Source organism: Phascolarctos cinereus, unplaced genomic scaffold, assembly GCF_003287225.1.
Source record: "Phascolarctos cinereus isolate Bilbo 61053 unplaced genomic scaffold, phaCin_HiC Scaffold_9;HRSCAF=440, whole genome shotgun sequence".
Taxonomy (NCBI): Eukaryota; Metazoa; Chordata; class Mammalia; order Diprotodontia; family Phascolarctidae; genus Phascolarctos; species Phascolarctos cinereus.
Window position 1 is genome coordinate 188,650,897 of NW_027556402.1, and position 24,358 is coordinate 188,675,254.

Genomic DNA, 24,358 nt, shown 5'->3' on the forward strand with positions numbered 1-24,358 from the left:
TTAAAAACACATTGGGACAGGTTCCCCATTTGTAAAGTGGAATATTAAACCAATTTCCTGGGATAATTCATTTTGGCCTTATAGAGTAATCTAGCTTAAGTTTTCATTGGTAATTTTCAGCTGATTTATTTACTCTTAGGACTAGAAGTCACATTTTATTTTTCTTAACTTGCCTACAGAAAGCTAAAATGGACAATACATTGTGTTATTGTGGTTTTTTTTAATTGGTAAAACAAGTCAAGAATAGTGAAGCAACTTGCCCAAGTTCTCATGGATAGCAGAGCCAGGAATTCTCTGACACCAAATCCTTGGGATATAAAGGACCTATTCAGATATTTTAAAACCTCTTATTCTTACTTAATGGTAGACTGTTCAGAACTTTTTTTTTTGAAGGGAAAGGGAAATAAGAATTCTGATAGTTACCTTGCCTTTCCAGCTCATCTGTGTAGATGCAACTTTGTAGAATTAGACTGAATTGAGAGTTTTATTCCTTCCTCCCATCCCACCCCCCCACAATATCCAGAGTTTAGGACAATGATACTGATTCTGCCTGTGAATTAATTACATTTCCAGTAAAATCCTGGCTTCAGGATATTTGTCATTTAAAAGTAGGCCTACTGAGGGACTGAGGGAGCCTAAGTTTTTAGCCTTTAATTCTTAAGGAAATATCCTTTGTAAATTGTACTTTGTGAAGGTTACTTGAATACCTGTCTGACCTGGGCCTACCATTTTATCTTCCATGGGAAGTGGTGAAGAGTAGATTAAGTTTAGGAGCCAAAGGATGTTAGAAATTCAGGCTCTTCCTTTTTCAGATCAGGAGATTGATGCCTGGAGATAGATACCCCACCACCACCACAGTAGGGGTGGGAAAGAGGAGAACCAGTTTTATCATCAGATCTTCCCAGGGCTCCATAACATGGGGAGAGTCTTGAGCTGTTTTGTGACTGTTAGGTACCTACAAATCCAACTCAAATCTAGAGAGTGGATGGGAGAGGGCAGCCAGGCTTTGTATAGATACTGACATGAAGAGTGAAGCATCTTTCAAATCTAAGAGATCTTGGAAAATCTTTTCCCTTCTCTGGAGATATAGTTCTCTAGTCCCTTTGGCCCCTTGGCTGGCAGCCAGGTGTGAGGTTTAAGGAGAGAGAAGGGAATAAGGTAAACTAGTCCTACATAGAATCCCATGGACAGGGTTGAGGAAAGAAAAAGGAGAAGGGCCCTTTGAATGAAGGCAGGAACCCTTGATAAGGAGTGATTTGGACTCTCAGGAGTTGGGTGAAATATAGGCAGTGGCTCAGATAGGGAGATAGGGTGTGGAAGAGGGGGAATTCAATTGTGGTATTGCTTCCCACCCGCTCAGGAATTCTGCTCCTGCCTTCTGCCTTCTCCAGGAATGAGTTTCAGCTAAAGCCAGCGGAGTTTTGTGCCGATTTCTGGAGAGCTTAAGACACGACGCTAAGCGCTAGCTTTTCTGGACTTTTAGAGGTACAGAGGTCATCATCCCATCGGTTTTGACTGAAGTCTGAACTTGTTAGAATTCCCTAGCAGAAAATATTAAAAGGCATAACAGGGGATTCAATTTCACGGGGCGGGGGGGGCGGGGGGGAACAGGACATTGACGGAGAGCTCGGGTTTGTTCGTTATCCTCTCATCCGCCGCCCAGTCCTCCTCGACCCATTCTCTCTCGGAAGGCCAAGACTATTCCAGGAGCAGCCGGGTCCTAGAGAAAGAAATATGTATATGTTTTAGATTTCATATGCAAGCACATTCGTATATACTGGACAGTCAGCCCGCAAAGTTCATTTGAAGTGAGGTGGAGGGCGCTAATCGGAGAATCAATTTCCTCTACACTTATGAAGTATTCTTGTTTTCTCTCACTTTCTAAATCTAGCAGGTAAAGTTTAAAAAAAGTGGGTTGTTTCTACGTTTTAGTCACTCCCTCCTCCCTCTCCTCCTCTTCCCTCCCCCAATTCCTTCTGAAAAGACAATTTGCCAAGGCTCTGGAGGAGGATTGGGTGTCTCTCTCTGGTTGTGCCAATGGGCGCTTTTAACTGGCTCGGAACCCTGGCAATTTAGGGTCGGGGAGAGTAATTGCGGTAATGAACAACTGCAAAACCTTCAGCAGACACGCCGAGGCTCCAGCGAGACTGTAGCTGGAGGCGAGACGGAACCCTTATCATCCTCTAAAGATCAGCCTGGCTTTCAATAAGTCAGCCCAGCCTACCTGCAGCCCCCCTTTGCGGCTCCCCATCCTCTTGTCTCTCCTTTCACATACTGAGCGCACAGACACTGCAGATTTTATGCGTCCTGTAGCGTGCCCAACTTTTAATCTCATGCGTTTCCTTTACTTGGGCAGTGTGTCGTTATCTCTCACCCTGTCACTTCTATTTCTATTTTTTTCCCTCCCCAGATCTCATCTCTTCCTCCCCAAGACCAAGTCTTCCTTTTTCTACCTCCCCTCTGTTCCGCCCCTCTTTCTCTGACACGGATTGAGAGTCAGCTAGAGTTCTGTAGTCTCTAGATTGCCGCATGACCTTAGACCAGTCACTTCCCCTCTCTAGGCCTCAGTCTTTTCTGTAATGTAAAAAGGGTGGAGTTAGGGTCACTTAGAGCTCCAGCTGGCTAAAATTCCGTCTATATGCGTCCCGTGACCACAACAAACTCCTCTGGGGAGGGGAGAAGTGGTCTCCCTTTTTACCCCCCTCCCCCCTCCTCCGGATCTGGTTTGGGAGAGGCGAGGCTGCAGACTAATGCTATGGTGGGGAGGGGGAGGGGAGATTAGATTCTTTCACCAAATTTACCTTGGCGAAGCTTTAGAAAGATCAAACGCCAGGAGTCATCCCGGGGTCTTCGGCTAGCAATCTATTTACGGTTTGGGGCTCGGTTTTCAGGGCTGTTAACGCCGGAGACGGCTATTAAGGGCACACAATGCTTGCGCTCTAGCTCGCGAATCTAGGCGGCGGCGCTGCTCAGCGCTCGCAGCTGGAGGGGCAGAACTTCTTACATTCGCGTCAACTGGGAGGACCCCGGGCTGGAGGAATAGTCCCCACTAAATGCGCCTTTGTTTTAAGTTTCTTTTCTCCCCTCCCTGACCCTTGGGCTAAAGTCCCTAGTTGCTCAATTAAACCCAGATGAGAACAATTAATAACTAAGTAATGACAATAAGTTGAGAATCACACGGATGAACGGTCCATGTGAATAGTAAAAGTTCACACAATAGAGAGAAAAAGGATTTGGCGGCTCTTTTAAAGCGGGAGGGTTGGCTTTTCTTTTTCTGGCCTCGGGCTCACCAGCAAATAAAACTCACTTTTGTGTCTTTGTCGCCTGGAGGATCTCAGTGGGTCGTTAGAAGTGAGAATCGGTGTTTGCCTTTCAACTGGAGGGTGCTGGCGCCACCGAGACCCAGTGTGGAGAATCCCCAAGCAAAGGGTCCTAATCAGCTCCACACCCCTCCCCTCCTAACCTCTACTGTCCCTCGGCTCTCCGTTCCAGTGCACACACACAAAACACACATCCTCCCTCTTCCCAGCACAATAAGCGGACCAGAAACACAAATACACACAGCCCTACAGGCAAGCACAAAATCAGGACACACCTACCCCAAGCGCCTGCCCGACCTCCTATCTCCATACACAACCTCCGTGGGCATAACCTTACAAGCTCCAAGCTCTGAGAGATGCTTGGGTGAGTGGGGGGGGGGGAGATAGGTGCAGACAGGCAGGCAGAGACAAATGCTGCAAGACAGAAGAAAGTCAGAGAAGACAGACTGAACAGAGAGAGACCTATAGATGAAGAACAGAGAAACACAGAGAAGAAAGATGGAAACAGTAAGAAATGAGCCCGGGAGTGGGAAAAAAAAAACATACCGAGGCAAAGAGAAACACAGAGAGGGACATCTCGCAGACACTTGAAAATTTATCAAGAGATTTGAAAGTTAGGCCAAAGATATTTCATAACGTCCCATGTAATATAGTGCTTTAGGGTTGACATTTGGGTGAAAGAAACTTCTAACAAAAGACATGTGTTAACCTTTTTTTAAAAAATTTAATTCAATTTAATTTTTTTTTACAAAAGATGATTTCCTCACTCCTCTCTGTCTACTCTTTTTTCCTCCCTCATCTCCCTTTCTCCATATCCCCAGCCTCCCTCCCACTTTCTCCTCAATCTCTTCTCTACTTTTTTCTCCCCGTCTCCCCCTCCCCCCGCGCTCCCTCCGTTTTGTATGCAAATCGCGTAGAGTGTTGTGTAAGAAAGTGTTTTGTAAATGACAACTGTTGCTATTATCATTTAACACTTCTACAAAGTGTTTTCCTCCTACCCAGTAAAAGCTGGCATCGCACCTTCCTTTAACTCAAGTCTAGGTATATTAAAGAAACGTTTATGAAGTAACTGCGGTGGAGAGATGAGAAGGCACCTCCTCCTTATTTTGTCAAATCATTAAGGCTTTCTTCCTCACCTAGATATTGAAAACTTCGGGGAGACTGATCTACTAGCAGGTCACAGTGTCTCCTATACTACAGGCGTGGATGGAGTAAGTTAGCTAACTTTTCCAATCAGCTCTTGCCCTCGGAGAAGTCTCGGGCTAACTGTGAGGGAAAGGAATGTCATATTTGTAAGGCAGATCGCAGATCTCTCGATAATTCTTGCAGGATCTTTTGGGGCTGCGTTCCAGAGACAACCAAAGAAAAAGCGAAAGGAGGATGATGTTATTTTGGGACTCTCGAAAGGATCAGAGAGGAATAAGCAAACGCCTTGGGCAACTGTATCCTCCAGAAAAGGAAGAACTTCCAGCGGGCTTTTTCGAGAAGCCAGTCGAGAATTTGAGGAATTCTTCCAAAGTATCATAACTTTCCGGAGATCAGTTGTAGGGATCCAACAGAGTCTAAAATTTTAGACCCGAAGGCGAGTATGAGGTGGGGCTAGGAAGTTTTTTCTTTGCTTTCCTGAAGCCGAGGTGGGTGCGGTGTTTATGTGTATTCAGGAAAGACCAGGTAAGACTGAAGTCTTAGGTGGCATAACATAAGCTAAAGGATATTTACGACATAGAAAATGACGTCAGAGCTCTTAGGGACCTTAGAACATAGAACTGTAAGGGCTGGAAGAGACTTTAGAAATCATCTCGTCCACTCCTACTTTTCTCTCACAGATGGGAAACCGAAGGCTTTAGGTCCACACTCTTTATCTAGAATGAAGTTGGAACTCACTTTTCTTGGAGCTACTTCAAACTGTCTTCTTACTGTTATTGCCTTTTAAAATATTCCGGACTGAATTTCAGACTTTTCCAAACCCCATGATTTTTTAACAGTTCTAACGGACTGGTTTTTTAAATGCACAGCAAAGTTCATCTGATGAATACTTCAAATTCCTTATTTTATTATCCTTGTCTTTCTCTTCTAATCATAGCATGTAAGCAGAGGTAGATGATCTAGTCCAATTCCTTGATTTTTAACAGATATGGAAACTGAGACCCAGAGAGAGAGGAAGTGATTTGCCTGAGGTCACAGGAGGGATTAGTAGAAGAACCGGCACTTGAATCGGATTCTCTTGCTCCACTTTTCTTTCAGTAATCACTGAGGAAGAGAAATCTTAGCCCCCTTCTCCGCCCCCCCCCCCCCCCCCCGCGCCAATCACTGGCTTGCTTCTTTACTTCGCTGCTCAGTTGCCCGGTGAGAGCGGCGGTGGAGGTTCCCTCCCACCCACCCCTTTATTTGCAAAGCGACAAGAATTCCAGCAGCGAGAAGCTTCAAAACATTTCAGAAAACCCTAGCTGCCCTCTCTCACTACTGAGTCCTTAATGCAAAACAGGGCCAAGATTATCAGGTCGGTGCAATTGGATCTTTCCTGTGCTGAGAAGCAGCTTTTGGGCCTTTGATCTTCTCCAAATTCCCGGGGCAGAGAATTTAGTCGGAAGAACTCTGGCCTGGGAGTTAGCTGGCCTAGGGTTGAGACTATGTCACTAGCTTGAAGTCACTTCCTTTCATTGGGTCTAAGTCTTATCCTCCCTAAAATAAGGTGATTTGGCTAAATGATCCCACCTAACTATAACATTGTGTATTCTAAGGTCCCTTCAGGTTCTGACATTCTGAGTTCTGAGGTTCTGTCTAGTTGGAGCAATCCGTAAATTGAGGGCTGCTTTTAAAATGGTACCTAGAGGCATGCAATCCATTCACCAACCCTTTACGGAGGGTTCACAAATTCCAGAAGAGTTCTCAGATATATGGCTGCAGAGGTGCTCCGAGGCAAATGAGAGCGGGGACCATTGGCGCTGGCCTTTATACCTAGACCTCTTTCAAAGAATCCACCCTGGAATCAACGCCCTTACATTGTCCTGGGGCCCTCAGGGAGGGACTGCCCAGAGTCTCAGTAGACAGAGCTGGGGCATTCTTCCCCCCCCCCCGACCTTAAGGACCAATAAGAATTGAATTTTAAGAATGAGAAATAGGTGTCTAAATGTAAAGATTCTAAGGCCAGATTACTGGGCAATTCTAAAAGCATTTGTGTTGGGTTCTTTTGACTGATAATGTCTACAGGCTACAGGTAGAGGCAGTCTATAGATTTGGAATCAGAAGAACCTGACTCTACTACTTCCTAGCTGTGCGACACTAAGTAGGTCATTTTGCCTGTGGGCCTTGGAGATCAAAGTTCTTTGTAAGCCCTTAAAATGCTACAGAAATGTCTACACTTACATGTTTACACATTATCTCATATCCCCACAACATCTCTGGGAAGTAGGTGGTATTGTTAACCCCATTTTATAAATGGGGAAAGTTTCAGAAAGGTTAAGTGACCTATCCAGCATCACCCAGTTAAGAGAGGCATCCAGTCCCCCTAGAAGCTTTACATGTTAACATTTGAAGCCCACCACAACCTGACCTTAGTCCATCTTTCTAGATCCACTCATTGCGCATTACTCTGCCTCCTGCACTCTACATTCCAGCCACGCCCTATCTCCTCTCTCCATACTTTTGCACTGGCTTTCTGACATGCCTGTAATTCACTCCTTCCACATCTCCGCCTCATAGAATCCCTTTTTTTCTAGATTCAGCTCAAAAACCACCTTCTATATGAAGTCCATCTTTATCCCAACTACAGTAATTACTTTGTGTTACTTTGCATTTACTTTCTTTATATTTATTCTCCATATACTTCTACACATACTTGGGGTCCCCTATTAGGATGTAAACTCATTTAGATCAGCCATTGCTTTATTCTTTGTATCTGCATCTCTACACATCTGGTATAGTCCCTCATACATAATAGGTGATTAATAAATGTTTGATGTTTGATTATTTTATTGGGCAAATTATTTAACTTCTTTGGGCCTCAATTTCCTCATCTGTAAAAGGGGAGGACTGGGTCAGATGGTCTCTGACATCCTTTCCAGCTCTAGATCTCTGATACTAGGATTAGGAAATCTAAAATGAGAGTCTGAATAGGATAGGAGAAAGAATGCCTGATTCTATAGGAACACCTGGGTAGCCCAGGTTCAAATCCTAATTCTCATGCAACCTGTCACCCAGGGGTAAAGTCTCAAGTGTCAGTTGTTGGTTTTTGTTTTATTTTGTTTTGATTTGTCAGTAAGTGGAGATAACAAATTCCTACCCTCTGTAGCTCTTAGGGGCTCTGCTGGGACATTCAAGTGAAACACCATGTATACTTCCTATACAAAAGTATAGATGGGAGGTGCCTGTGATCAGGGCAGTCTCAAAGTGGTCCAGTGAACTCCTACGTAAATTCAATGAAGTTATAATTCTGAATTTGTATTCGATGAGTCATCCCACCTTGGGAAAAGCCCCTTGTCTGACCTAAGCACAGACAAATCTATTCACTCTCCTTTAGTTTCAAGGTGCAGAGAAAGTCCATCCATGAAGATAAAAGCCATCACCCTTTCCTTCCCAGGGGGCAATATTATTATTCACACCTTGGATAGATCAGCCCTCAGCTAGGCAAAAGAATTGATTGTGTGAGGCGTAAATTCATCAAAAGAGATCCCCAGCTTCTCAGAGTTTCAGGGATTTCTCCCTGGGTGTCCTATGATGCCAATATACCATTTATCAACTGAGTTGGCAGACATTTTTAGATGTCAGACATCCTGCTAGCAAATGCTTCCAGGAAGAAGACCCAACATGCCTTGAGACAATACTCAACTGTGGCTATTCTGTAGGGAAGAGAAAGTTTCCCAAGGGGCAGAAACATTTTGGTTGGAACTCTAGCTTTCTGGATTCCTGGAAGGCAGAGATGGGTTCTTACATGTTGCAACACTCCTCAGATCACAAGCTATTCTGCACCTTTCAGGGACCTACTACTAATAAGAAAACTTTAATATATGAAAATAACTTCTTCACCCAACTGTAACACCTAATTCACCCCATGTTTATGAAGCTCAAATGAGATAACGTAAGTTGGTAAATCATGAAGTTTACATGTTTAAGTATATACAAACATATATATGTGTGTCTACATAGATGTCAGCTGTTATTGTGATTAGTATTTATGAAGCACCTTTATACTTTACAAAACTAATTTCTTTCCAAGGTTCTTGTGAGCTTAGCAAACCAAATTATTATTACACCCACTTTATAGTTGTGGAAACTGAGACTTAGAGAGATGAAGTGATTTTCCCACAGGTTTGTAGCTACTGCCTCCAGCAGGGAATAGAGCTCAGGTCTCCCAATGTTTAGTAAATGAATCTTTCCACTATGCCAGGTAGCTTATTATATGCATATTGACTGATTGAAACATAATTAGATCAGACATTTTAATTTTTTTTTCTTTTAATAAAAGTGTGATGAGAGAAATTTATAGAATTACAGATGGAGAGTTGGATGGGGCAGGAAAGAGCTTTAGGGTTGCTTTCGTCAAAATTACTTCGGTCTTTCCAGTCAGGAAACCTGACAATTAAAAACAATCTCATTGCATGGAGTTGCACCAATGCCATCATTGCACACAACAGGTGTTCCAATAAATTTTGATGAGGGAGATCCCTCATTGAGGAGTACACAACCCTTTCCTTTTTTTGGATCTCCGTTTCCTCATTCTTAAAACAGAGTTAAAGGGGTAAGAGGAGAGGAGAGATCACTTCTAGCTTTAACATTAAATGTTCTAAGGTCACTTGGACAGTTTTATGTTCAAGGGTTCCTTTTTAGTGGTAATATTCTGTGTTGTAAAGTCCTTTTCAGCTCTAATATTTTTCGTTCTTTTCTTAAAGTCCCTTTTAGATTCTAACCTTCTATGCTCTAAAGTCACTCCAAGTTCTGATCTTTCATGATTCTATCATAAGGATAAAACAGATCTGTAAGACAGGATTTTCCATTGGATGCATATTTTGGGAGATTTAGGCAGGGGGTGTGTGGGGTGGGGGGGTGGGGAGATCAAGGACAATCAATCTTCAAGGATAAGTCTAGTTCTTTTCTTACCCAGGAGACCAGTAGGTTCATAAAATCTCAAGAAATGCTCTCTGGGATAAGTGTAGTATGAAGACTGTGATAAATATCTACTAGGTCTTGTTAATATGGGAGTAGTAGAGGGGAATGATGTGTAGCCAAGGATTTTGGAAGAGATGGAGGTTCCATGATAAGACCAGAAAGTTAGAAACAAAAAGGAACCTGGAAAGTTACTTAATTCACCTTCCTCATTTTATAGATGAGTATCATTCCATTTACAGATTCAAAGGGACATGGCCGAGGTTACTTGGCCAGAAAGCAGTGGGGCTAGACTGGAATCCAGGTTGCTTGGTGGAAAGACCCTCTGTTGAGGTCTCTTTTCTGTACACCCCACCATTTTCTTAGTTTAAGTTAATTAAAGGTATTTTTTTTCCTTTTTGGTCACATAATTACTGCCCAGACTCCCCATTTAGGATGAACATATGAAATGCTGAGAGAGTTGGAGGAATTCTCTCTCTCCCCAAGCACCGCATTTCACTCTTTTAAATCTCCAAGATGAGGGGGTACTGGACGCAGGTTCAAATTCCAGCTCAATCGCTTACTTACTCCTCACAGTGAGGTTGAACAGCCTTCCTGGGCCTCGTTTTCCTCTTCTATAAAAACGAGAAGGTTAGACCAGATTGTTTCATGAACAAGCATTTATCCTAGCTGCGGGGGGGGGGGGGGGACCGAAAAAAAAAACCGAATTGTCCTTGCCCTTGAAATTAGCTTCTATACTATGGGGATGAACTTGACATCCTATTAGACATGATCTCTAACATCTTTTCCAGTCCTAGAATTACTATCTGTGAAGGCAGGCTGAATTCTCCGCACCCCCTCCCAACAAAGTGTCCGGAGAGAGCAATGCTCAGTCCGAAAAGAGGGTTTGACTTTTCCTCCGATTTCAAGCTTACTCTCAGTCTTGAGTGCCCAGCTTCATTTTAATTCTAGGTCAGGCTAGGGCTCCAGGCTCTGTCTCTATTCTCCCCGACCCCAGCTCCTTGAGCGTCCCCAGCGCGCTCTCGGCGCTTTCTAGCTCAGCTCAAACTCCCAGGCTCATCTTCATCACCAGCCCCAAAGCCATCGGGCGCAATGGGCTGAAGAAACAGCTAGGGAGGAGCCCGGCCCTGCTACCGCAAACCCAAGCTTCAGCATTCAGTCTGTCACCTCCCTCTCCATCGACAGCCAGCACAGCTCCCGGACGGAGCTCCATATGTGGGCCAGCTGTGAATTCCCAGAACCGCGTAGCCTGCAAAAGCTTTCTCGTCCATATTTATCCCGTTTTTTCCTCACAACTAGCCTAAGAGGTCGTTTATTCCCATTTTAGGGACGAGGACACTGAGGCTCAGGGTAGCCCGATCTCTCCCAAGGTCACACAGTTAAATGGAAGCTTGGAAAGAGCACCAGATTGAGAAACAACCAGAAGACCAGTTTTCTCCCAGATTTTGCTACCGACTAGTCCATGTGGCTTCAGTCAAGTCACTTCCTTTTCCTCGGGCTCACTTTTCTCGCCTGTAAAACGAATGGGAGGATTGGGCTAGTTACGCGTGAACTTCTCTTTCCATCCCTAATGACAACTTTCACTTCCTGAAAACAAACATGTGGGGGTAAATAGTATTTTCCTTGTTTTTCAGATGAGGAAACGAAGGCTGAAAGGGTAAATAACGTGTACAATTCACACCACTGACACGTAGCAGAATCCGAATTTGAATCCAGTCCTTTGGCCCCCTTCTCCACTTCTGTGCTCTCTACTTCCACACTGCCTCTGCGCGGCTTGGACACATTCCCCCAGCCACTTGCTTTGTCGTTCCTGGAAACCCAAGCTGGGGTGTCTCAATCCGAGCAGGGGCAGCTTGGAAGGTAGGGTCTATTAGGTCAGTTGATACCTCTCCCCGCCGTAAGCGCTGCCGGACGAGATGGTAGGGGCTGCTAAGGCAGAGAGACACTTGATCTCGGGACAACTTTACTACCCCATAAATCAGACTGAAAATGTAACCAGAAGCCCGTCCGCTTTCTGTTTCTCTTAGCACATCCGTTTCTTGTAAAATACAGATTAGAAGAACTGGTCTCTCGACGGAGCTCGGTTCCCTGAGCCTCCTGGCGAGTCGCCACTACCACCTCCCCCCAGCCCCAAAGTACAATAAATCAGGCCTCAGGGAGTCCGGACTGCGGCCCAGGGCAGCGACTTCTTTCTCGACGTGAAAGGGCTTTGAAATGTTCGGGAAAGTGATCCTCGAGTGCCGACTGACTCCTGAAGGCTCGTTTACAGTTTATGGGTGGTGGTAATGGAGTAAAGGATTGTCCCTCTATCGCCCCTTGAATCCAGCGGATTATCCACCTCAACCCTGATTGTCCATCGAAAGCCTCGATGCTCTTGTTGGGGAGTTAGAAGGGAGATTGGTCTCATCCAGGAACTCTCATCTCAGTAAATTGCTTGGGCGGGGGAAAGGAAACCCAAAGGAGAAAAGCAACTTTGCTGTCGTGAGTAGGTGCATCTTGTACATCCAACGGAAAGATTCAATGCAGGAGAGTGCAAGTCTGCAGTCAGAAAGCATAGCTTCAGTGCTTGGGATCTTGGCCAAATCACTAAGTCTTGTTGAGATCCAATTACTTCCTCTATAAAATGGGGGGGGGAGTAGGGGTGGAGGCGTGGCACTAGATAGCCTCAAGGTCCCTACTAGATCTAAATCTATGACAATCTTTGGTGCTCACTTAGTTCCTCATTTCATAGATGGGAAAACTGAGGCCCAGAGAGGAGGAGTCACTTGCCCGAAGGCTATACAACTAATTGATGGTGGATCCAGGACCAGACCCAGATTTCCTGATGCCTGGTTAGATTCTTTTCCCAACCCACTCCTACTACTCTGTCCTGTCCTCCTTTACTTCCTTTTTGCTAGGATTTCCTGGTATGACATGAAAAACTCATTCATGCCTTCCCTTTCTATGTGCCTTTGGGTTCTCCAAGCTATGATCTATCTTTCAGAAGCAGCTGCATGATGCAGTGATCAGAGAGCTGGGCCTGGCTGGAGTCAGGAAGACCTTAGTTCAATTTTAGGCCTCAAATACTAGTTACTTGACTCTGGGCAAATCAATCCACCGATAAATGTCTCAGTTTCCTCATCGGTAAAATGGGGATAATAGTAGCACCTAATCTCAGGGTGAAGATCAAAAGAGATATTTGTAAAGCAATCAGTACAGTGCCTGGCACTTAGTGGGTGCTTAAAATACTTGGTCCTTCCTTTTTACCTTGATGAGGGCATTTTATTATCAATTAACCAAATACTGGGGTGGGGGGCAAGCATTCTTAGAATGTTTCCCAAAGAAATCCCCCTAGAAATAAGAAAAAAAAAAGCAAACATTTATAAACTTTAAGGTATACAGAGAAATAAAAATTTGTCATGATTCAGTAGAAAGAACGTTGGACTGAGAATCTGCTACTTGAGTTACAGCCTGAGCTCTAGCTCTATCTGATTTTGGGCAAATCATTAAACTTTTCTGGATTTCATTTTCCTTGTGTATAAAATGAAACATATCTCCAGGTTCTCTTCCAGCTCTAAAAAGCTTTTCTTGGTGGCCAGGAACTAAGTCTCCTGGACTGTTGTTGTTTGTTTGTTTTTTTTAATGTTCAGAAGTCAGCTGTTACTGGTGTTAATTTGGTAGATTGTTCTCCTAGGGAAAAGTCAAAAAGGCTAACTAAAGTCAAGTTAAATCATATCAACAAATATCATTGAGGTCCTTCATTGCACAACCTTGAAAACAACAGTAAAAACCACTTTTGTGAAATAGAAATAAAATGTTACTGACTCAATAAAACTGTAGAACTTCTGAGCTGGAAGGGACCATGGGAATTGTCTAGTCCAGAAAAAGGCAGCCCTCCGTTTGTTTTGAAGAATTGTTTTTCGAGTAATTTTTAATTCAAATAAAACAGTGGCTTTGTGTTATTAAAACAAAAGAATCACACATACTACAGATCCTTATGTGAAAATATCTTTCCTAGATTCAACAGATATTAGATGTTGAAAGGGGCTTTAGAAGTTGGTCAGTTCCACTCTCTCATTTTACAAATAAGAAACAGACCCAGAAAGGAAAAATACTTTCATTTTCTACTGTTGCATTCTGGTGCCTTGGAGGAGGCTGTATAGTACAGTGGAAAGATCCCCAGCCCTGGAATCAGATTCACCTCCAGTATCTTATACCTCTGTAACCTTGGGCAAATCATTTAGCCTCCATTGACCTCAATGAGCTTATCTCTAAAATGGAGGATTGAACGAGATTCCTCTGAGGTCCCTTCCAGGTCTGATCCTATGATAATGATGGTGGACATTTTTGTAACTATTCATTTATTTTAAAACAGTATTTTGTTCTTTCCCAATTATATGTAAAGATAATTTTTTAAGATCCATTTAAAAAAAATTTGAGTTCCAAAACTTCTCCCTCCTTTCCTCACCTCCCCTTTCTTAAGATGGTAAGCAATTTGATATAGGTTATATGTGTTCAATCAAATAAAACGTATTTCTCTATTAGTCATGTTGTGAAAGAAGAAACATCAAAAGAAAAAAAACATGAAAAAATAAAGTGAAAACTAGTATGCATCAATCTTCATTCAGACTCCATCAGTTTTTCTCTGAATGTGGATAGCATTTTTCATCATGAGTCCTTTGGAATTGTCTTGTATACTTGTATTGCTGAGAACAGCTAAGTCATTCACAGTTGGTCATCATAAAATATCGCTGTTACTGTGTAAAATGTCCTGGTTCTGCTCACTTCACTTAGCGTCAGTTCACATAAGTCTTTCTAGTTTTTTCTGAAATTATTCTGCTTGTCATTTCTTATAACAACAATAGTATTATATGGCTCACCAAAAAAAGTCTTCAGGCCAACTCCAGCAGCAGTCAGGAGGATAGGGAGGATATATACTTCATCTTGGTCTCATACGGTTTTGATTTCTTCTGCTAGGTCTCTATATTTTGAAAGCTTATCTTTCTGTGTAATTTAGAAGTTATAAACTTCTAATATGGCAACATTTATGGAAAATGTTATTCTTAAACTTTTATGCATAAATGTCTATCCAGGTGATTGAAGGCAACATTTTGTCTGTGATGATGCTTGAATTCCAATAATTTGTTTGTTGAATTCTCTAGGATATTTTAGATTTGGTGTTTGTAGTATGGGAATTTGTCATTTGTTAATTTATAAAGAATAGTTTTAGACACAAGTTTGTGTCCTTGTAGGTATTCAGTAAGTGTGAAAATTTTTTTGCAATCTCTGGTGTTGCACAATTTCCATCATTTCCTTGCAAATTCTGCATTGCCCAATAAGTATGAGCTCCTTAAGGATGACCTTTCTGTAATTTCTGGTAACAATGACAGCTTCATATCATGATCATAAAACCCTCTGTGCCTTTAACATGACTCAATGACACAGCCATTTAGTCAGCACTTTCTGGCCAACATTTTCTTTGTTGAGTTCATGGGGATGTTGCCCACATCTTTTGGTTCTGTCTTTAGATGTACATTAAGCCCTTTCATAAGTTATTGGGATATCAACAATTATTAGTGACATTTGATGAATCCAGAGTGTGCACCTATTGACAGACTTTGCTATATTGCTCTATAGGGGAATGTCTGGGTCAGAAGTATTTATATAAGTTTTTAATCTCTTCATCATAGGATCTGAATGCACCAATCCATCCTCTTCTTTCTCTTCCTCATTATTCATGCTGATATAGTGGTCTAGAGTTTACAGAATGCATTGTTTATAGAAAGCCTCTGAAGTAGGTAGGTAAGTGAATTGATTTCTGCAACATTCAATGGTGGGGTCATAGGCCAGTATTACTAGAACACCTCAATTGCCACCAGTTTTTTAGTGTTTTCTCCATCCAACCTCAGGACCAGGGTAGAGATTTAAGAATTAGTTGGAGAAGATGGGCCCTTCATTTAGCTTAATGCCTAATATACAAGAATGGACAACAGTTTGGTTACAAACTACATTCATCATGCTCTTATTTACATTGAGCACACATTTTACAAATGAAAATAGAATTTAAAAAGAATGGCTGTTTCTAGATAGATGTATGTATTTATGCATCAGTGTCTCACAACAATAATGATAATAATTATATTTATATTGTGCTTTAAAATTTACAAAACTTTTTTCTTTCACAAAACCCCAAAGTGAGGAGCACAAATCTAATTATTCCCATTTTACAGATGAGGAAATGAGTCAGTGAAGCTGGATTTGCAAAAGGTCAAGCAGCTGGCCAGTGTTAGAGCTTGAATTAAAGCAATGATATTGCAAAGATGTATTGACTAAGATGTTGGGAAATTAAATACAAGTGTCCAGAAATGTTAAGTGGGAAATACAAGATGCTAGAGTTTTGCCATGTCTCTCTGAGAACTGCCCATGTGGTTTCTGTTTTTCCTTGTTAAAAGACTAAGATACCAAGCTCACTGTGGAGGATATGAGGGGATCCGAAAACAAACAGTTTAATTTTATTTGCTGATCTAAGGATTATTCATTTTCATTGTTTAATGAGTTTAAATACAAATGGGAACAGCTCAGAAATTCCTCAAACCTTCTTTCTTTTCCTCTCTTTTTCTTTTTCTTTCTTTCTTTCTTTCTTTCTTTCTTTCTTTCTTTCTTTCTTTCTTTCTTTCTTTCTTTCTTTCTTTCTTTCTTTCTTTTTCTTTCTTTCTTTCTTTCTTTCTTTCTTTTCTTTCTTTCTTTCTTTCTTTCTTTCTTCTTTCTTTCTTTCTTCTCTCTCTCTCTCTCTCTTTCTTCTTCTCTCTCTCCCCATCTGGGACCCATGGTTAGAATTATGGAATGACACCATCTGCTGTCCAACTGGAGTCCAGCTGGCATGTCCTACCAAACATATTGTTGTAGTCTGGTATAGAGCTTCCCAATTCTGACTGGAGAGAGTATCATGGCCTTTTAATATCACAAACACTGACTGAGTACCTGCTGTATACAAGACCCTGTGCTTAGTCTTGGAGATATAAAGGTAGACTTGTTACTGATCCTGCAGTCAAGCCTTCAAAGAAATGGAGAGGTGGGGGGTGGGGAAGGAGAATGATGTGAAAATCACTGCCATGGAAAGATGCTAATACTTTAAGGCAGTTTTGTTAATTGAACAACTGAACAAACATTTATTAAGCACTTAGTATGGGCTGGGCACTGGGCTAGGTGCTGTGGATATGTGTGCAAAAATAAAACCATTCCTGCCCTCAAGGAGTTTACATTCTACAGAACAGAAATCCATGCCTGCAGAATTGCTCAGGGGTCATTATTGTTGTTGTTCAGTTGAGTTTGACTCTTTGTAACCCCATTGCGGGTTTTCTTGGCAAAGATACTGGAGTGATTTGCCATTTCCTTCTCCAGCTCATTTTATAGATGAGGAAACTGAGGCAAACAGGGTTATGTGACTTGTCCAGGGTCACATCTGGGGTTGGTTTTTCTGATTCAAGGCCCAGTGCTTTATCCACTGTGCCACCTAGCTGACCAGGCAAAGGTTGATAAGAAATTAGAGGGTGAGATTACTTTCCTCTGAAGAGGGAGAAAGGCAGAAGACAGTCAGGTAAGCTCCATTGAGCAAATGGTGCTTGAATTAGGCCTTCTAGGAAAGGAAAAACTTTTGCTAAAAGGGATCAACTTGGTGGTGCTCAGGGATATGCAGTTCAGTTATGAGGGATAATGTGAGTGAAGGCCTGGAGATTGGAGAAGGTAGCATGAGAAAGGGGAATGGAGAAGAACCCAGTTTGGCTGAAACAGTGTACTTAGGAAGTGCATAATTTGGTATAATCCTAGAAATGGACCTTGAAGTGTATTAATAGATGAGAACTCCTTTTGGGAAGCGTAGTGCAATGTCCTAAGGGTGGGTCGTGAACTTTTTATTTACTTTGGTATTTTGAAGAGTGGTTTTTATTAATTTCTTTGATGATTTTGTATTTGCTTGGCTAGGTATAGAGTCTTTAACTCTTCCAGAAGACTCAGGGTTCAAGTCCCAGATCTGCCATTTACTAGCTATATAACTCTGGCCAAATCATTTCTCTTTTCTGGACCTCAGCATCCAGTGTCAAACGAAGGAATTTGGACTGGATTTTCTCTAAAGTTCTTTCTAATTCTGACATTCTAGCAGTCAACAAATCCATGAAAATAAAAGATGAGGGGCTCAGAATGGGCCTGAGTCCAATGGTCTTATGCACAGGCCAAAATGGAATTGCAGATAATAAATAAGCTTGCCTTCACGAGTAAAATTCCCTAGGACTCTTTATGAGAGGTCCTGTACTTCTGATAATATTCCATTGGTTGTGTTCCAGTTCAATATTGATACGATCAATCTAGCTGAGAATGGAAGAGAATTTCTTAATCACATAACATTAGAGCTGAAACGGACTTTGGAGATCATCTAATAAAATCTCTTCATTTTACAGATGAAGAAACTGAATGAGGCCCAAATAGAGAGAGTGACTTCCCCAAGGTCAAAGACTGAGTTGGCAGAAGAGCTAGGACTAGAACCTGACCTAGGTTTCCTAAGTTCTAGTCCAACTACCACTTGTTAAATTCAAATCACCTCCCCTTAAAATTTATTTTTAATTCATGAAGAATTTATTGTGAAGAAAAGGAAGGAAGGAATCAAGAGAGGAAGAAATGAGTGAAGAATGGAGGAAGGAAGAAAAGAAGAGAGAGATGAAAAAATGAAGAAAGAAAGGAAGCAAGAGAGGAAGGAAGAAAGAAAGGAAGCAAAGGAGGAAGGAATAGAGGAAAGTAGCAAGAGAGGAAGGAAGACAGGAAGGAAGCAAAGGAGGAAAGAAAAGAAGAAAGGTAGGAAACAAGGGAGGATGGAAGGAAAGAAAAAAGAAAGAGAGAAAGAAAGAAAGAAAGAGAGAAAGAGAGAGAAAAAGAAAGAAAGAAAGAAAGAAAGAAAGAGAGGAAGGGAGGAAGGAAGGAAGAAGGAAGGAACAGAGGAAGGAAAATAGGAGGGTAGCAAAGAAGGGAGGGAGGAAAACTATGTTCTTATGATAAAGGGAAAGAAGAAATGTTTCAAAAGCTGGCATTTAGGAAAGTTCTTTAGTGTGGCCCACACAACATTGGTGACTGCAAGTCATTATCTTTTAGGTAGTAATGTAGTACAGTGGAAAGAGCAGTCAAGACAGAAGGTCTTGGTTCTCTTTCTCTTTATGGTTTTGGCCAACTTTCTCAACCTCTCTGAATGACCTAGGATAATAAAAATAGGTAGCATTTATAGAATACTCTAAAGTTTGCAAAGCTCTTTACTTACATTATCCTACTAAATCCTCACAATAGCCCTTTGAGGTAAGTGCTATTATAATCTCCATATTACAGATGAGGAAACTTGAGGCTGAGATAGATCAAGTGACTTGTCCAGCATCACACAGTCAGTCTGAGACACACACAGTCTGAGACAAGAGTTGGGCTCAGATCCCAAGTCCAGCACTGTTTTCACCAAGATTCACTAAAGCTTCCTAATCACAGAATTTAGGCCAGCAAGATACTTTTTAGTTCTCTACCCTCCCACTTTACATATTGGGAAGCTGGAGCACAAGGAGGTGATATGACTTGTTTTAGGTAAAACAGGAAATAAGTAGCAGAGCCAAGAATTGTATCCAAATCTCTGGTGCCAAAAAGGGTGCCCTTTCCCACTATATTAATTTCCTCATTTGCAAAAAAAAAGAAAATGGAGCAGTAATCCTTGCCTTCCCCCTCCTTGTGGGTTACTTTAAGGATCAAAAGGATATAATAGATGTAAAAGTACTTTGCAAACTATTAAAACGCTCTATAATGTGAATGGTTACTATTATTACCTTTAATAGTGAGTCAGCTCATTGCCAGACACTTAAAGAGTAGGTCTCCAAGACCCATTTCTTCAAGAAACCCTCACCTGCATCATTAGTCTTTAATAATGATGATTAATGAGTCTTTCTGGGAGTTTTAAAATGTAGTTGAATCAAATTAGACTTGAATGCAATTATGGGAAGACTATTTAGAGCTGGAGTTCCTACCCTTTTTATGACATGGACCCTTTTAGCAGTTGGGTGAAGCCTATTCTCCAAATAATGTTTTTAAATATATAAAATAAAATACAAAAGATCACAAAGGAAACAAATTATATTGAAATAAAGATGTGATTTTCCCCATCCACGTTTTTGCCTCTCTGAAACATATCCACAGATCTCTGGTTTAGAACTTCTGATTTAGACATGGGGTCTAAATATATGTAGGAAATAGGTGCATTGGATGAGTCTACAAAGAAGCTAGATCCAAGCCAACTTAAGCTGCTTTTTTTAATACATTCATCAACTCTGAGAAGGTTTTGGAATCTTTTTAAAATATAGAGGTCATGTAAAATGCTTGCTAGAATAAACAAGAATATATCCATATGTAATATGTGTGAATGTGAGTATATATATGCACACACGTTTTAGGCCTATGTGTACATGTATGTACATGTGTTTTAGGCATATATATATGTACACATGTGTACATAAGCCTAAGAGAAAACCTCACAACCTTCTCTGGGTTTTAGTGCCTTTTAGTCACTCGAGACATTATATAATAGGACAGAGCCTCTTTAAACAAGTCACTAACACTTGTTAATAATGTGGCCATAAAAACCCCAATGAAATGTTAATTAGTTTCTTTCTTGTTAAAATCTAATTTTGAATAATTCTTAGTCATCCTTTTTAAAAAATAAATTAAGGATGAAAACAATATGTTTTCCAAAGTTGAATATCATATTCTCTTTATGAGTGATGAGTTTTCTGCCAGCTACTAGGAGACAAATGTTTATTGCTTTCTCCCAGACCAGAATGCCCTCCTTGCTGCCTCGCCATATTCTGCATGTTTTTCAAGGCCCAATTTAAGTCCCACTTCTTCTAGGAAAACTTTCTACAACCTACACAAATCACTTTCTTTTCAGCTTTTATACCAAACCATCTGGGCCACAGATTTTCCTACTTCAATACATATTTCTTTCCAAAGATTCATGGTTTCATCCCTTGTGGGGGCTTTTCCACCAGCGCCAACTTGCCTCAGATAGCTTGTAGCCAAAAAAGAGAAAATTCCCGCCTGGTGGCCTACCTGGTGAAGAGGTCACTAGCCTCTCCAAAGTTAGTTAGACTGGGCCTCAGGTGACAGGTTCAGTCTATTGCCAAGACTGAAACATTTCTCACTTGGTAGGACCTTCCATAGGTTGACATGCCCTTCTTTAAAACATGGTATTGTCTCTATACCATGAATCTTTGAATGAGGACGTTAGTGGAAATGTGTACTGTTATACATTTCCCTTCTTTATGTATCTTATCTCCCCACATGCCACATCAGCATCCAATACAAATGTGTATGACTCTTATTGGTGTTTACATGTGGGTTGAATGTGGACCAGTTAGATGCTCTAGATCACTGGCCTATACCTTCTGCATGCTATATTTGCTATTAAATAAATTTGTAAGCTTCTTAAAGACCATGAACTATAGGGTCAAAGGAGTTAGGATATGTTAGGTTGGAGCTGCCCAAAGTAGTACACAGATCTTTGAATTACTGAAGTGTCCTATGAACCTTCATCCCAACATTGTTCTGGTCCTGCTGGTCCTCAAACAATATCATCTCACACTCCCTTCTCTGCTTGCACTCCTGATTATCTGTCTCCAGTGGAAGAAGGCAGACCTCAGTGCCAATTAGGAACATTATAATCTCAAGTGTTCCTTTAATGTGCTCAGAAAAAGAAAACTTTGATTCTTTGATTGGTGATCCAGCTCATTCTGTTCAGTGGTTGTTAAATTCGATTCATTCTTTCTCTAACCCCTCAGTGACTCCATCAGTACCTCTTTCTTGGGAGATATCCTTGCCTCCTACTTTACTGAGAAATGAGTTGATCTGACTTGAGCTTTCTCTTCTTTTCTACTCTATACCTCAAAATCCCTTTACATCTTCATCATTTATCCTGTCTCTGAGGAAGACATGGCTTTGCCAAGGTCAACCCCTGTATCTGTGCTTATAATCCCATTTCTTTCTATCTCTCCTTATCCCCACCAACCAATTCCTTTCTTTCACATCTCTCTATTGGCTCTTTCCCATGATTCTTAGAAGCCTGCTGAGGCCTGCTGAATCCTAGGAGAAAAAACAAAAACAAAAACATTCACTAGACCCTACCATCCCTTCTAGCTCTTGTCTTAATGCCTCTTCTTTTTACCATTAAACTCATATATGGAATCATCTACTCTAACCATCTCTAATTTCTCATTAAGTACTCACTTCTTACTCTTTCACCACCATTTGATTAAATTGCCCTTTCCACAATTACAAATGATCATCTAACTGATAAATGCAATGGTTCTTTCTTAGTTCTCATCCTTCTTGATATCTCCAAGGCTTCTAATACTCTTGACCAACCATTCATCCTGCATACTTTCTCTTCCCTTGTCTTCTGTGACACTGCTGTTTCTTGGTTCGCTTTCTATTTGTCTGAACACTCCTCAGTCTCGTTTGCTGGATCATCATCTATCTATTGCCCTCTTAGAATGGGTTTTTTTTCCCCAGAGCTTTGTCCTGAGGTGTCTTCTAGACTTTCCAGTGGTCTTCCTAAAGTGCAAGTCTAATGATGTCACCCCCTGCCTCTTACTCAATACACTCCAGTGGCTCCCTATTAAGTCAAAGATCAAATAGAAAATCTGTTTGGTTTTTAAACCCTTCACAATCTGGTCCCTTCATACCTTTCTAGTTTTCTTATGCCTTATTCTATTCCAGATATCCTTTGAACCTGTAACACTGATCTCCTTGCTATCCCTCATACAGGATGCTCAATCTCCAGACGTCATGCATTTTCATTGGCCATCCCCCCCCATGCCTAGAACTCTCCCCTTCCTCATTTCTACTTCCTGGTTTCCTTCAAGTCTTAGCTAAAGTCCTTCTTTCTGCAAGAAAAATTGATAGCAAGGACATTATAGCGAGAAATTTTCTTTTCTAAAATGTGCCACCTGGAGGGAAATGTTATATTCCAGATTTAACAAGTCATATTTCTCTAGCACTATTAAGGTTTGCGAAGACCTTTCCTTCACAATGACCTTGTGAGTAGGTAGTGAAAGCATTATTGTACCTATTTTACAGATGAAGAAATTGATTTTCAAAGAGGTGGTTTTCATAGTGGCATGCAAAGAGTGAACTAGCTAGTCAGAGTGGAGCTGGGATGAAAACTCAGTTTTCCTCACCCTTTCTACTACTCCCAAAGCTGCCTCTCCAGATGTAATGTGAGCAGGGCAGAGGACAAGAATCTCACCTCCAATTCATATGTCCTTTTCCAGGTCTAGAATTCCAAAGTTTTCTCTTGGGTGATGCCAGCTGCGTAGGTCCTCACATAGACTGCTGAATACTCACCCATCTTAGCAGGAGTTTTCTAGGGAGAGTTATGATTTGTAGAAGGAAGTCGTCCCACTTTAACTGAGATCTCTCTAGTTTCCCCTCACCAGCCGCAAGCTTAGGAGTATTGCGACACACAACCCTCAGGAGTCCTAGGTGCTCTATAAATACACACTGTTGTTATTGAAGCTTATGTCATCATGCCCCATGCTAAAAATAGCCCTTGGGCACAGGGTAGAGATTTCAGTGATTTTTTTTTAGAAAAATTGGACTCATTTCTCTCCATGTGACCAACTCATGTAACCATTATTAGGGGAAAGGGATTGAAAAAAAATTTTTGCATGAGAAACCAAGCCTTTTCTACCCATCCAAAGAAATGCAAATGTGGAGAATCTATAGCTCTCTCCCCACTGTCATAAGATTGCTAGCACCTGCTTCAAGTCTCTCCTGCTCTGCTCCAAGCTGACATTCACAAAGCTGACAAAGTGATTTTCTTAAGGCCTGACCATGTCATTCCTCTGATCAACAAATTTCGGTGGCTCCCTATTATTTCCAGGGAATATTAGCTGCTTTGTGAGGCATTTCAAGCTCTTGCTCACTTGGCTTAACCAGCTTTACACATTACTCCCCTTTGTCACTTTATAGTCCAGAAAATTGCTTTTCTTTTCCTCACAAATGACATTTCCTGTCTTTTTGACTTTGGACTGGCTATCCTGTATATGTATCAAGCACCTCTGCCCTTTTGGAATCCCTACTTTCTTTGAGACCCATCAGCGAAAGCACCATCTTCTGCCTTCTCTGATCCTACCCGATTGCTAATGTCTCTCCTCCCCAAGGTGATCCCGAAGCCAGCCAGACCAGACTGTGAGAGCTCAATTTATTGTTCTATTGCTGGTTTAGACTTAATGAAGTGGAGGGGGAAATGTTAAAATTCAGATTAAAGAAAGTAAAGGTCTCTTGTACCCACGTTTGTTTTTTTTTTTTCTGGAGAGCTGGCAGTCAAACATTCAACCAGCATCTGGCTCCATATACTTATACCTGTGCATGTCATCTCCCCTGTTAGGAAGTAAGCTCCTTGAAGGCAATAACCACTTTGCTTTTGTCTTCACACCCCTGGTGCCTAGCACAACTGGCATATACTAGGACTTTCATGTTGTTCGTCCTTCATTTTTGAAGAGAACCAATGACATCACAATGTTGGGGTCAGGGTACTTGTGCTCTGCTGTGGCTGGTCAGTCCAATCAATACAAGTTCAGAAGACTCCACCACAGGTTGGACACAAGTAGTTCATTAGGACATTTGGGATGGAGATGTCTCTGGATTTGGGCAGCTCGTGTTTCCTTTATACTACTGAAACTCTGCTTTGCTTGTGGAGTATAGAGTCTTCTTTGATGTGGGCATGCCATGCTGGGTGGTCCTGTATCTGCATCTCCTGCATCTCTCAATCGATACTAAAGCTCTTCAGAAAGACCATGACAGTGTCCTCCTATCACTTCTTTTGACCTCTGTGTGAGCGCTTGCCTTGTTTGAGTTCTCTGTAAAATAGTCTTTTAGGTAAGAAT

General features: G+C 41.6%; 1 long non-coding RNA gene across 1 annotated transcript; it reads right to left on the minus strand.

Moving 5' to 3' along the window:
* Positions 1-110: 110 nt before the first annotated feature.
* Positions 111-22,943, minus strand: LOC110212284 (uncharacterized). Its single transcript, XR_002325627.1, has 2 exons — positions 22,717-22,943; positions 111-1,720 (listed from the first exon to the last, which is right to left on the minus strand). It is a non-coding gene; the product is annotated as an uncharacterized LOC110212284 (long non-coding RNA).
* Positions 22,944-24,358: the final 1,415 nt, after the last annotated feature.